General features: G+C 41.8%; 15 non-coding genes and 6 pseudogenes across 15 annotated transcripts; all 21 read left to right on the forward strand.

The window, feature by feature from the left end:
- Positions 1–63: 63 nt before the first annotated feature.
- On the forward strand, positions 64–182 carry LOC119119083. The gene has a single exon (XR_005097092.1). It is a non-coding gene; the product is annotated as a 5S ribosomal RNA (ribosomal RNA).
- A 1,053-nt stretch (positions 183–1,235) lies between these two features.
- LOC119119084 lies at positions 1,236–1,354 on the forward strand. The gene has a single exon (XR_005097093.1). It is a non-coding gene; the product is annotated as a 5S ribosomal RNA (ribosomal RNA).
- Positions 1,355–1,814: 460 nt separating this feature from the next.
- On the forward strand, positions 1,815–1,923 carry LOC119119110 (annotated as a pseudogene).
- Positions 1,924–2,389: 466 nt separating this feature from the next.
- LOC119119086 lies at positions 2,390–2,508 on the forward strand. Its single transcript, XR_005097095.1, has one exon. It is a non-coding gene; the product is annotated as a 5S ribosomal RNA (ribosomal RNA).
- Positions 2,509–2,977: 469 nt separating this feature from the next.
- LOC119119087 lies at positions 2,978–3,096 on the forward strand. Its single transcript, XR_005097096.1, has one exon. It is a non-coding gene; the product is annotated as a 5S ribosomal RNA (ribosomal RNA).
- A 466-nt stretch (positions 3,097–3,562) lies between these two features.
- Positions 3,563–3,681, forward strand: LOC119119088. The gene has a single exon (XR_005097097.1). It is a non-coding gene; the product is annotated as a 5S ribosomal RNA (ribosomal RNA).
- A 462-nt stretch (positions 3,682–4,143) lies between these two features.
- On the forward strand, positions 4,144–4,251 carry LOC119119116 (annotated as a pseudogene).
- A 465-nt stretch (positions 4,252–4,716) lies between these two features.
- Positions 4,717–4,835, forward strand: LOC119119089. Its single transcript, XR_005097098.1, has one exon. It is a non-coding gene; the product is annotated as a 5S ribosomal RNA (ribosomal RNA).
- Positions 4,836–5,292: 457 nt separating this feature from the next.
- On the forward strand, positions 5,293–5,401 carry LOC119119111 (annotated as a pseudogene).
- A 463-nt stretch (positions 5,402–5,864) lies between these two features.
- LOC119119090 lies at positions 5,865–5,983 on the forward strand. Its single transcript, XR_005097099.1, has one exon. It is a non-coding gene; the product is annotated as a 5S ribosomal RNA (ribosomal RNA).
- A 465-nt stretch (positions 5,984–6,448) lies between these two features.
- On the forward strand, positions 6,449–6,567 carry LOC119119091. The gene has a single exon (XR_005097100.1). It is a non-coding gene; the product is annotated as a 5S ribosomal RNA (ribosomal RNA).
- A 464-nt stretch (positions 6,568–7,031) lies between these two features.
- LOC119119092 lies at positions 7,032–7,150 on the forward strand. The gene has a single exon (XR_005097101.1). It is a non-coding gene; the product is annotated as a 5S ribosomal RNA (ribosomal RNA).
- Positions 7,151–8,183: 1,033 nt separating this feature from the next.
- On the forward strand, positions 8,184–8,302 carry LOC119119093. Its single transcript, XR_005097102.1, has one exon. It is a non-coding gene; the product is annotated as a 5S ribosomal RNA (ribosomal RNA).
- Positions 8,303–8,762: 460 nt separating this feature from the next.
- On the forward strand, positions 8,763–8,871 carry LOC119119112 (annotated as a pseudogene).
- Positions 8,872–9,337: 466 nt separating this feature from the next.
- On the forward strand, positions 9,338–9,456 carry LOC119119094. Its single transcript, XR_005097103.1, has one exon. It is a non-coding gene; the product is annotated as a 5S ribosomal RNA (ribosomal RNA).
- A 463-nt stretch (positions 9,457–9,919) lies between these two features.
- On the forward strand, positions 9,920–10,038 carry LOC119119095. The gene has a single exon (XR_005097104.1). It is a non-coding gene; the product is annotated as a 5S ribosomal RNA (ribosomal RNA).
- Positions 10,039–10,503: 465 nt separating this feature from the next.
- On the forward strand, positions 10,504–10,612 carry LOC119119115 (annotated as a pseudogene).
- A 464-nt stretch (positions 10,613–11,076) lies between these two features.
- LOC119119097 lies at positions 11,077–11,195 on the forward strand. The gene has a single exon (XR_005097106.1). It is a non-coding gene; the product is annotated as a 5S ribosomal RNA (ribosomal RNA).
- A 467-nt stretch (positions 11,196–11,662) lies between these two features.
- On the forward strand, positions 11,663–11,781 carry LOC119119099. The gene has a single exon (XR_005097107.1). It is a non-coding gene; the product is annotated as a 5S ribosomal RNA (ribosomal RNA).
- Positions 11,782–12,245: 464 nt separating this feature from the next.
- On the forward strand, positions 12,246–12,364 carry LOC119119100. Its single transcript, XR_005097108.1, has one exon. It is a non-coding gene; the product is annotated as a 5S ribosomal RNA (ribosomal RNA).
- A 462-nt stretch (positions 12,365–12,826) lies between these two features.
- Positions 12,827–12,935, forward strand: LOC119119113 (annotated as a pseudogene).
- The last annotated feature ends 522 nt before the right edge of the window (positions 12,936–13,457 follow it).

Below are 13,457 nucleotides of genomic sequence, written 5' to 3' on the forward strand. Positions count from 1 at the left end.
CGCCAAGTCTTGGTTTTCAGGGGCGATTGTATCTATAAATGCATTATTTTGCACTCAACCATGGCTTACGGCCATACTACCCTGAGAACGCCCGATCTCGTCCGATCTCGGAAGCTAAGCAGGGTCGGGCCTGGTTAGTACTTGGATGGGAGACCGCCTGGGAATACCAGGTGCTGTAAGCTTTTTTTTTTTTTTTTTCCACTTCAATTGTTAAAGCAAATTTTGACAACACCCATTACGTATGGCATTCGGAAACTGCAAGCCGAGTTTTAACTCCGACATTGAAACTATACCGAGTTTTCAAATCTATATTGTGTGGCGTCATCCATAGCATTGTAGTTCACGTCTTTTACCGCTAGAGAGCAGACTATGTACAGTGAATAAAGAGGCTGGCTCCCTGTGAACTCAAAGGCAGCAGTCTTTATCCGTAAAAAAAAAAAAAAAAAAAACACATTGCACTTCCATGTAGGGTTTTTTCCACTTTTCATGACATTTACTTTGATACAGCAAAATGCAGGTCGCAATGGCAAATTGTGCTACCACATAAAAAGCTGTCAATAACTTTTCATGATAGCCATGTTTCCATGAACGCCAAGTCTTGGTTTTCAGGGGCGATTGTATCTATAAAATGCATTATTTGCACTCAACCATGGCTTACGGCCATACTACCCTGAGAACGCCCGATCTCGGTCGATCCGGAAGCTAAGCAGGGTCGGGCTGGTTAGTACTTGGATGGAGACCGGCCTGGGAATACCAGGTGCTGCAATGTGTTTTTTTTTCTTTTTCCACTTCAATTGTTAAAGCAAATTTTGACAACACCCATTACGTATGGCATTCGGAAACTGCAAGCCGAGTTTTAACTCCGACATTGAAACTATACCCGAGTTTCAAATCTATATTGTGTGGCGTCATCCATAGCATTGTAGTTCACGTTTTACCGCTAGAGAGCAGACTATGTACAGTGAATAAAGAGGCTGGCTCCCTGTGAACTCAAAGCAGCAGTCTTTATCCGTAAAAAAAAAAAAAAAAACACATTGCACTTCCATGTAGGGTTTTTCCACTTTTCATGACATTTACTTTGATACAGCAAAATGCAGGTCGCAATGGCAAATTTGTGCTACCACATAAAAAGCTGTCAATAACTTTTCATGATAGCCATGTTTCCATGAAACGCCAAGTCTTGGTTTTCAGGGGCGATTGTATCTATAAAATGCATTATTTTGCGCTCAACCATGGCTTACGGCCATACTACCCTGAGAACGCCCGATCTCGTCCGATCTCGGAAGCTAAGCAGGGTCGGGCCTGGTTAGTACTTGGATGGGAGACCGCCTGGGAATACCAGGTGCTGTAAGCTTTTTTTTTTTTTTTCCACTTCAATTGTTAAAGCAAATTTTGACAACACCCATTACGTATGGCATTCGGAAACTGCAAGCCGAGTTTTAACTCCGACATTGAAACTATACCCGAGTTTCAAATCTATATTGTGTGGCGTCATCCATAGCATTGTAGTTCACGTCTTTTACCGCTAGAGCAGACTATGTACAGTGAATAAAGAGGCTGGCTCCCTGTGAACTCAAAGCAGCAGTCTTTATCCGTAAAAAAAAAAAAAAAAAACACATTGCACTTCCATGTAGGGTTTTTCCACTTTTCATGACATTTACTTTGATACAGCAAAATGCAGGTCGCAATGGCAAATTTGTGCTACCACATAAAAAGCTGTCAATAACTTTTCATGATAGCCATGTTTCCATGAAACGCCAAGTCTTGGTTTTCAGGGGCGATTGTATCTATAAAATGCATTATTTTGAACCATGGCTTACGGCCATACTACCCTGAGAACGCCCGATCTCGGAAGCTAAGCAGGGTCGGGCCTGGTTAGTACTTGGATGGGAGACCGCCTGGGAATACCAGGTGCTGTAAGCTTTTTTTTTCTTTTTCCACTTCAATTGTTAAAGCAAATTTTGACAACACCCATTACGTATGGCATTCGGAAACTGCAAGCCGAGTTTTAACTCCGACATTGAAACTATACCCGAGTTTCAAATCTATATTGTGTGGCGTCATCCATAGCATTGTAGTTCACGTCTTTTACCGCTAGAGAGCAGACTATGTACAGTGAATAAAGAGGCTGGCTCCCTGTGAACTCAAAGCAGCAGTCTTTATCCGTAAAAAAAAAAAAAAAAACACATTGCACTTCCATGTAGGGTTTTTCCACTTTTCATGACATTTACTTTGATACAGCAAAATGCAGGTCGCAATGGCAAATTTGTGCTACCACATAAAAAGCTGTCAATAACTTTTCATGATAGCCATGTTTCCATGAAACGCCAAGTCTTGGTTTTCAGGGGCGATTGTATCTATAAAATGCATTATTTTGCACTCAACCATGGCTTACGGCCATACTACCCTGAGAACGCCCGATCTCGTCCGATCTCGGAAGCTAAGCAGGGTCGGGCCTGGTTAGTACTTGGATGGGAGACCGCCTGGGAATACCAGGTGCTGTAAGCTTTTTTTTTTTTTTTCCACTTCAATTGTTAAAGCAAATTTTGACAACACCCATTACGTATGGCATTCGGAAACTGCAAGCCGAGTTTTAACTCCGACATTGAAACTATACCCGAGTTTCAAATCTATATTGTGTGGCGTCATCCATAGCATTGTAGTTCACGTCTTTTACCGCTAGAGAGCAGACTATGTACAGTGAATAAAGAGGCTGGCTCCCTGTGAACTCAAAGCAGCAGTCTTTATCCGTAAAAAAAAAAAAAAAAAAAACACATTGCACTTCCATGTAGGGTTTTTCCACTTTTCATGACATTTACTTTGATACAGCAAAATGCAGGTCGCAATGGCAAATTTGTGCTACCACATAAAAAGCTGTCAATAACTTTTCATGATAGCCATGTTTCCATGAAACGCCAAGTCTTGGTTTTCAGGGGCGATTGTATCTATAAAATGCATTATTTTGCGCTCAACCATGGCTTACGGCCATACTACCCTGAGAACGCCCGATCTCGTCCGATCTCGGAAGCTAAGCAGGGTCGGGCCTGGTTAGTACTTGGATGGGAGACCGCCTGGGAATACCAGGTGCTGTAAGCTTTTTTTTTCTTTTTCCACTTCAATTGTTAAAGCAAATTTTGACAACACCCATTACGTATGGCATTCGGAAACTGCAAGCCGAGTTTTAACTCCGACATTGAAACTATACCCGAGTTTCAAATCTATATTGTGTGGCGTCATCCATAGCATTGTAGTTCACGTCTTTTACCGCTAGAGAGCAGACTATGTACAGTGAATAAAGAGGCTGGCTCCCTGTGAACTCAAAGCAGCAGTCTTTATCCGTAAAAAAAAAAAAAAAAAAAACACATTGCACTTCCATGTAGGGTTTTTCCACTTTTCATGACATTTACTTTGATACAGCAAAATGCAGGTCGCAATGGCAAATTTGTGCTACCACATAAAAAGTCAATAACTTTTCATGATAGCCATGTTTCCATGAAACGCCAAGTCTTGGTTTACAGGGGCGATTGTATCTATAAAATGCATTATTTTGCACTCAACCATGGCTTACGGCCATACTACCCTGAGAACGCCCGATCTCGTCCGATCTCGGAAGCTAAGCAGGGTCGGGCCTGGTTAGTACTTGGATGGGAGACCGCCTGGGAATACCAGGTGCTGTAAGCTTTTTTTTTTTTTTTCCACTTCAATTGTTAAAGCAAATTTTGACAACACCCATTACGTATGGCATTCGGAAACTGCAAGCCGAGTTTTAACTCCGACATTGAAACTATACCCGAGTTTCAAATCTATATTGTGTGGCGTCATCCATAGCATTGTAGTTCACGTCTTTTACCGCGAGAGAGCAGACTATGTACAGTGAATAAAGAGGCTGGCTCCCTGTGAACTCAAAGCAGCAGTCTTTATCCGTAAAAAAAAAAAAAAAAACACATTGCACTTCCATGTAGGGTTTTTCCACTTTTCATGACATTTACTTTGATACAGCAAAATGCAGGTCGCAATGGCAAATTTGTGCTACCACATAAAAAGCTGTCAATAACTTTTCATGATAGCCATGTTTCCATGAAACGCCAAGTCTTGGTTTTCAGGGGCGATTGTATCTATAAAATGCATTATTTTGCACTCATGGCTTACGGCCATACTACCCTGAGAACGCCCGATCTCGGAGCTAAGCAGGGTCGGGCCTGGTTAGTACTTGGATGGGAGACCGCCTGGGAATACCAGGTGCTGTAAGCTTTTTTTTTCTTTTTCCACTTCAATTGTTAAAGCAAATTTTGACAACACCCATTACGTATGGCATTCGGAAACTGCAAGCCGAGTTTTAACTCCGACATTGACACTATACCCGAGTTTCAAATCTATATTGTGTGGCGTCATCCATAGCATTGTAGTTCACGTCTTTTACCGCTAGAGAGCAGACTATGTACAGTGAATAAAGAGGCTGGCTCCCTGTGAACTCAAAGCAGCAGTCTTTATCCGTAAAAAAAAAACAAAAACACATTGCACTTCCATGTAGGGTTTTTCCACTTTTCATGACATTTACTTTGATACAGCAAAATGCAGGTCGCAATGGCAAATTTGTGCTACCACATAAAAAGCTGTCAATAACTTTTCATGATAGCCATGTTTCCATGAAACGCCAAGTCTTGGTTTTCAGGGGCGATTGTATCTATAAAATGCATTATTTTGCACTCAACCATGGCTTACGGCCATACTACCCTGAGAACGCCCGATCTCGTCCGATCTCGGAAGCTAAGCAGGGTCGGGCCTGGTTAGTACTTGGATGGGAGACCGCCTGGGAATACCAGGTGCTGTAAGCTTTTTTTTTTTTTTTTCCACTTCAATTGTTAAAGCAAATTTTGACAACACCCATTACGTATGGCATTCGGAAACTGCAAGCCGAGTTTTAACTCCGACATTGAAACTATACCCGAGTTTCAAATCTATATTGTGTGGCGTCATCCATAGCATTGTAGTTCACGTCTTTTACCGCGAGAGAGCAGACTATGTACAGTGAATAAAGAGGCTGGCTCCCTGTGAACTCAAAGCAGCAGTCTTTATCCGTAAAAAAAAAAAAAAAAAACACATTGCACTTCCATGTAGGGTTTTTCCACTTTTCATGACATTTACTTTGATACAGCAAAATGCAGGTCGCAATGGCAAATTTGTGCTACCACATAAAAAGCTGTCAATAACTTTTCATGATAGCCATGTTTCCATGAAACGCCAAGTCTTGGTTTTCAGGGGCGATTGTATCTATAAAATGCATTACCCATGGCTTACGGCCATACTACCCTGAGAACGCCCGATCTCGGAAGCTAAGCAGGGTCGGGCCTGGTTAGTACTTGGATGGGAGACCGCCTGGGAATACCAGGTGCTGTAAGCTTTTTTTTTTTTTTCCACTTCAATTGTTAAAGCAAATTTTGACAACACCCATTACGTATGGCATTCGGAAACTGCAAGCCGAGTTTTAACTCCGACATTGAAACTATACCCGAGTTTCAAATCTATTGTGTGGCGTCATCCATAGCATTGTAGTTCACGTCTTTTACCGCTAGAGAGCAGACTATGTACAGTGAATAAAGAGGCTGGCTCCCTGTGAACTCAAAGCAGCAGTCTTTATCCGTAAAAAAAAAAAAAAAAACACATTGCACTTCCATGTAGGGTTTTTCCACTTTTCATGACATTTACTTTGATACAGCAAAATGCAGGTCGCAATGGCAAATTTGTGCTACCACATAAAAAGCTGTCAATAACTTTTCATGATAGCCATGTTTCCATGAAACGCCAAGTCTTGGTTTTCAGGGGCGATTGTATCTATAAAATGCATTATTTTGCGCTCAACCATGGCTTACGGCCATACTACCCTGAGAACGCCCGATCTCGTCCGATCTCGGAAGCTAAGCAGGGTCGGGCCTGGTTAGTACTTGGATGGGAGACCGCCTGGGAATACCAGGTGCTGTAAGCTTTTTTTTTCTTTTTCCACTTCAATTGTTAAAGCAAATTTTGACAACACCCATTACGTATGGCATTCGGAAACTGCAAGCCGAGTTTTAACTCCGACATTGAAACTATACCCGAGTTTCAAATCTATATTGTGTGGCGTCATCCATAGCATTGTAGTTCACGTCTTTTACCGCTAGAGAGCAGACTATGTACAGTGAATAAAGAGGCTGGCTCCCTGTGAACTCAAAGCAGCAGTCTTTATCCGTAAAAAAAAAAAAAAAACACATTGCACTTCCATGTAGGGTTTTTCCACTTTTCATGACATTTACTTTGATACAGCAAAATGCAGGTCGCAATGGCAAATTTGTGCTACCACATAAAAAGCTGTCAATAACTTTTCATGATAGCCATGTTTCCATGAAACGCCAAGTCTTGGTTTTCAGGGGCGATTGTATCTATAAAATGCATTATTTTGCGCTTAACTGTGGCTTACGGCCATACTACCCTGAGAACGCCCGATCTCGTCCGATCTCGGAAGCTAAGCAGGGTCGGGCCTGGTTAGTACTTGGATGGGAGACCGCCTGGGAATACCAGGTGCTGTAAGCTTTTTTTTTCTTTTTCCACTTCAATTGTTAAAGCAAATTTTGACAACACCCATTATATGGCATTCGGAAACTGCAAGCCGAGTTTTAACTCCGACATTGAAACTATACCCGAGTTTAAAATCTATATTGTGTGGCGTCATCCATAGCATTGTAGTTCACGTCTTTTACCGCTAGAGAGCAGACTATGTACAGTGAATAAAGAGGCTGGCTCCCTGTGAACTCAAAGCAGCAGTCTTTATCCGTAAAAAAAAAAAAAAAAACACATTGCACTTCCATGTAGGGTTTTTCCACTTTTCATGACATTTACTTTGATACAGCAAAATGCAGGTCGCAATGGCAAATTTGTGCTACCACATAAAAAGCTGTCAATAACTTTTCATGATAGCCATGTTTCCATGAAACGCCAAGTCTTGGTTTTCAGGGGCGATTGTATCTATAAAATGCATTATTTTGCACTCAACCATGGCTTACGGCCATACTACCCTGAGAACGCCCGATCTCGTCCGATCTCGGAAGCTAAGCAGGGTCGGGCCTGGTTAGTACTTGGATGGGAGACCGCCTGGGAATACCAGGTGCTGTAAGCTTTTTTTTTTTTTTTTCCACTTCAATTGTTAAAGCAAATTTTGACAACACCCATTACGTATGGCATTCGGAAACTGCAAGCCGAGTTTTAACTCCGACATTGAAACTATACCCGAGTTTCAAATCTATATTGTGTGGCGTCATCCATAGCATTGTAGTTCACGTCTTTTACCGCTAGAGAGCAGACTATGTACAGTGAATAAAGAGGCTGGCTCCCTGTGAACTCAAAGCAGCAGTCTTTATCCGTAAAAAAAAAAAAAAAAAACACATTGCACTTCCATGTAGGGTTTTTCCACTTTTCATGACATTTACTTTGATACAGCAAAATGCAGGTCGCAATGGCAAATTTGTGCTACCACATAAAAAGCTATCAATAACTTTTCATGATAGCCATGTTTCCATGAAACGCCAAGTCTTGGTTTTCAGGGGCGATTGTATCTATAAAATGCATATTTGTGATCCCATGGCTTACGGCCATACTGAGAACCCGCCCGATCTCGGAAGCTAAGCAGGGTCGGGCCTGGTTAGTACTTGGATGGGAGACCGCCTGGGACCAGGTGCTGTAAGCTTTTTTTTTTTTTTTTCCACTTCAATTGTTAAAGCAAATTTTGACAACACCCATTACGTATGGCATTCGGAAACTGCAAGCCGAGTTTTAACTCCGACATTGAAACTATACCCGAGTTTCAAATCTATATTGTGTGGCGTCATCCATAGCATTGTAGTTCACGTCTTTTACCGCTAGAGAGCAGACTATGTACAGTGAATAAAGAGGCTGGCTCCCTGTGAACTCAAAGCAGCAGTCTTTATCCGTAAAAAAAAAAAAAAAACACATTGCACTTCCATGTAGGGTTTTTCCACTTTTCATGACATTTACTTTGATACAGCAAAATGCAGGTCGCAATGGCAAATTTGTGCTACCACATAAAAAGCTGTCAATAACTTTTCATGATAGCCATGTTTCCATGAAACGCCAAGTCTTGGTTTTCAGGGGCGATTGTATCTATAAAATGCATTATTTTGCACTCAACCATGGCTTACGGCCATACTACCCTGAGAACGCCCGATCTCGTCCGATCTCGGAAGCTAAGCAGGGTCGGGCCTGGTTAGTACTTGGATGGGAGACCGCCTGGGAATACCAGGTGCTGTAAGCTTTTTTTTTTTTTCCACTTCAATTGTTAAAGCAAATTTTGACAACACCCATTACGTATGGCATTCGGAAACTGCAAGCCGAGTTTTAACTCCGACATTGAAACTATACCCGAGTTTCAAATCTATATTGTGTGGCGTCATCCATAGCATTGTAGTTCACGTCTTTTACCGCTAGAGAGCAGACTATGTACAGTGAATAAAGAGGCTGGCTCCCTGTGAACTCAAAGCAGCAGTCTTTATCCGTAAAAAAAAAAAAAAAAAAAACACATTGCACTTCCATGTAGGGTTTTTCCACTTTTCATGACATTTACTTTGATACAGCAAAATGCAGGTCGCAATGGCAAATTTGTGCTACCACATAAAAAGCTGTCAATAACTTTTCATGATAGCCATGTTTCCATGAAACGCCAAGTCTTGGTTTTCAGGGGCGATTGTTCTATAAAATGCATTTTTGATCCCATGGCTTACGGCCATACTACCCTGAGAACGCCCGATCTCGGAAGCTAAGCAGGGTCGGGCCTGGTTAGTACTTGGATGGGAGACCGCCTGGGAATACCAGGTGCTGTAAGCTTTTTTTTTCTTTTTCCACTTCAATTGTTAAAGCAAATTTTGACAACACCCATTACGTATGGCATTCGGAAACTGCAAGCCGAGTTTTAACTCCGACATTGAAACTATACCCGAGTTTCAAATCTATATTGTGTGGCGTCATCCATAGCATTGTAGTTCACGTCTTTTACCGCTAGAGAGCAGACTATGTACAGTGAATAAAGAGGCTGGCTCCCTGTGAACTCAAAGCAGCAGTCTTTATCCGTAAAAAAAAAAAAAAAAAAACATTGCACTTCCATGTAGGGTTTTTCCACTTTTCATGACATTTACTTTGATACAGCAAAATGCAGGTCGCAATGGCAAATTTGTGCTACCACATAAAAAGCTGTCAATAACTTTTCATGATAGCCATGTTTCCATGAAACGCCAAGTCTTGGTTTTCAGGGGCGATTGTATCTATAAAATGCATTATTTTGCACTCAACCATGGCTTACGGCCATACTACCCTGAGAACGCCCGATCTCGTCCGATCTCGGAAGCTAAGCAGGGTCGGGCCTGGTTAGTACTTGGATGGGAGACCGCCTGGGAATACCAGGTGCTGTAAGCTTTTTTTTTCTTTTTCCACTTCAATTGTTAAAGCAAATTTTGACAACACCCATTACGTATGGCATTCGGAAACTGCAAGCCGAGTTTTAACTCCGACATTGAAACTATACCCGAGTTTCAAATCTATATTGTGTGGCGTCATCCATAGCATTGTAGTTCACGTTTTACCGCTAGAGAGCAGACTATGTACAGTGAATAAAGAGGCTGGCTCCCTGTGAACTCAAAGCAGCAGTCTTTATCCGTAAAAAAAAAAAAAAAAAACATTGCACTTCCATGTAGGGTTTTTCCACTTTTCATGACATTTACTTTGATACAGCAAAATGCAGGTCGCAATGGCAAATTTGTGCTACCACATAAAAAGCTGTCAATAACTTTTCATGATAGCCATGTTTCCATGAAACGCCAAGTCTTGGTTTTCAGGGGCGATTGTTTCTATAAAATGCATTATTTTGCACTCAACCATGGCTTACGGCCATACTACCCTGAGAACGCCCGATCTCGTCCGATCTCGGAAGCTAAGCAGGGTCGGGCCTGGTTAGTACTTGGATGGGAGACCGCCTGGGAATACCAGGTGCTGTAAGCTTTTTTTTTTTTTTTCCACTTCAATTGTTAAAGCAAATTTTGACAACACCCATTACGTATGGCATTCGGAAACTGCAAGCCGAGTTTTAACTCCGACATTGAAACTATACCCGAGTTTCAAATCTATATTGTGTGGCGTCATCCATAGCATTGTAGTTCACGTCTTTTACCGCTAGAGAGCAGCAGACTATGTACAGTGAATAAAGAGGCTGGCTCCCTGTGAACTCAAAGCAGCAGTCTTTATCCGTAAAAAAAAAAAAAAAAAACACATTGCACTTCCATGTAGGGTTTTTCCACTTTTCATGACATTTACTTTGATACAGCAAAATGCAGGTCGCAATGGCAAATTTGTGCTACCACATAAAAAGCTGTCAATAACTTTTCATGATAGCCATGTTTCCATGAAACGCCAAGTCTTGGTTTTCAGGGGCGATTGTATCTATAAAATGCAATTTTGACTCCCATGGCTTACGGCCATACTACCCTGAGAACGCCCGCTCTCGGAAGCTAAGCAGGGTCGGGCCTGGTTAGTACTTGGATGGGAGACCGCCTGGGAATACCAGGTGCTGTAAGCTTTTTTTTTCTTTTTCCACTTCAATTGTTAAAGCAAATTTTGACAACACCCATTACGTATGGCATTCGGAAACTGCAAGCCGAGTTTTAACTCCGACATTGAAACTATACCCGAGTTTCAAATCTATATTGTGTGGCGTCATCCATAGCATTGTAGTTCACGTCTTTTACCGCTAGAGAGCAGACTATGTACAGTGAATAAAGAGGCTGGCTCCCTGTGAACTCAAAGCAGCAGTCTTTATCCGTAAAAAAAAAAAAAAAACACATTGCACTTCCATGTAGGGTTTTTCCACTTTTCATGACATTTACTTTGATACAGCAAAATGCAGGTCGCAATGGCAAATTTGTGCTACCACATAAAAAGCTGTCAATAACTTTTCATGATAGCCATGTTTCCATGAAACGCCAAGTCTTGGTTTTCAGGGGCGATTGTATCTATAAAATGCATTTTTTGCACTCAACCATGGCTTACGGCCATACTACCCTGAGAACGCCCGATCTCGTCCGATCTCGGAAGCTAAGCAGGGTCGGGCCTGGTTAGTACTTGGATGGGAGACCGCCTGGGAATACCAGGTGCTGTAAGCTTTTTTTTTTTTTTTCCACTTCAATTGTTAAAGCAAATTTTGACAACACCCATTACGTATGGCATTCGGAAACTGCAAGCCGAGTTTTAACTCCGACATTGAAACTATACCCGAGTTTCAAATCTATATTGTGTGGCGTCATCCATAGCATTGTAGTTCACGTCTTTTACCGCTAGAGAGCAGACTATGTACAGTGAATAAAGAGGCTGGCTCCCTGTGAACTCAAAGCAGCAGTCTTTATCCGTAAAAAAAAAAAAAAAAAACACATTGCACTTCCATGTAGGGTTTTTCCACTTTTCATGACATTTACTTTGATACAGCAAAATGCAGGTCGCAATGGCAAATTTGTGCTACCACATAAAAAGCTGTCAATAACTTTTCATGATAGCCATGTTTCCATGAAACGCCAAGTCTTGGTTTTCAGGGGCGATTGTATCTATAAAATGCATTATTTTGCACTCAACCATGGCTTACGGCCATACTACCCTGAGAACGCCCGATCTCGTCCGATCTCGGAAGCTAAGCAGGGTCGGGCCTGGTTAGTACTTGGATGGGAGACCGCCTGGGAATACCAGGTGCTGTAAGCTTTTTTTTTCTTTTTCCACTTCAATTGTTAAAGCAAATTTTGACAACACCCATTACGTATGGCATTCGGAAACTGCAAGCCGAGTTTTAACTCCGACATTGAAACTATACCCGAGTTTCAAATCTATTGTGTGGCGTCATCCATAGCATTGTAGTTCACGTCTTTTACCGCTAGAGAGCAGACTATGTACAGTGAATAAAGAGGCTGGCTCCCTGTGAACTCAAAGCAGCAGTCTTTATCCGTAAAAAAAAAAAAAAAAACACATTGCACTTCCATGTAGGGTTTTTCCACTTTTCATGACATTTACTTTGATACAGCAAAATGCAGGTCGCAATGGCAAATTTGTGCTACCACATAAAAAGCTATCAATAACTTTTCATGATAGCCATGTTTCCATGAAACGCCAAGTCTTGGTTTTCAGGGGCGATTGTATCTATAAAATGCATTATTTTGCACTCAACCATGGCTTACGGCCATACTACCCTGAGAACGCCCGATCTCGTCCGATCTCGGAAGCTAAGCAGGGTCGGGCCTGGTTAGTACTTGGATGGGAGACCGCCTGGGAATACCAGGTGCTGTAAGCTTTTTTTTTTTTTTTTCCACTTCAATTGTTAAAGCAAATTTTGACAACACCCATTACGTATGGCATTCGGAAACTGCAAGCCGAGTTTTAACTCCGACATTGACACTATACCCGAGTTTCAAATCTATATGTGTGGCGTCATCCATAGCATTGTAGTTCACGTCTTTTACCGCTAGAGAGCAGACTATGTACAGTGAATAAAGAGGCTGGCTCCCTGTGAACTCAAAGCAGCAGTCTTTATCCGTAAAAAAAAAAAAAAAAACCACATTGCACTTCCATGTAGGGTTTTTCCACTTTTCATGACATTTACTTTGATACAGCAAAATGCAGGTCGCAATGGCAAATTTGTGCTACCACATAAAAAGCTGTCAATAACTTTTCATGATAGCCATGTTTCCATGAAACGCCAAGTCTTGGTTTTCAGGGGCGATTGTATCTATAAAATGCATATTTTGCTCCCATGGCTTACGGCCATACTACCCTGAGAACGCCCGATCTCGGAAGCTAAGCAGGGTCGGGCCTGGTTAGTACTTGGATGGGAGACCGCCTGGGAATACCAGGTGCTGTAAGCTTTTTTTTTCTTTTTCCACTTCAATTGTTAAAGCAAATTTTGACAACACCCATTACGTATGGCATTCGGAAACTGCAAGCCGAGTTTTAACTCCGACATTGAAACTATACCCGAGTTTCAAATCTATATTGTGTGGCGTCATCCATAGCATTGTAGTTCACGTCTTTTACCGCTAGAGAGCAGACTATGTACAGTGAATAAAGAGGCTGGCTCCCTGTGAACTCAAAGCTGCAGTCTTTATCCGTAAAAAAAAAAAAAAAAAACACATTGCACTTCCATGTAGGGTTTTTCCACTTTTCATGACATTTACTTTGATACAGCAAAATGCAGGTCGCAATGGCAAATTTGTGCTACCACATAAAAAGCTGTCAATAACTTTTCATGATAGCCATGTTTCCATGAAACGCCAAGTCTTGGTTTTCAGGGGCGATTGTATCTATAAAATGCATTATTTTGCACTCAACCATGGCTTACGGCCATACTACCCTGAGAACGCCCGATCTCGTCCGATCTCGGAAGCTAA

The sequence above is a fragment of the Syngnathus acus genome, unplaced genomic scaffold (assembly GCF_901709675.1).
Source record: "Syngnathus acus unplaced genomic scaffold, fSynAcu1.2, whole genome shotgun sequence".
Taxonomy (NCBI): domain Eukaryota; kingdom Metazoa; phylum Chordata; class Actinopteri; order Syngnathiformes; family Syngnathidae; genus Syngnathus; species Syngnathus acus.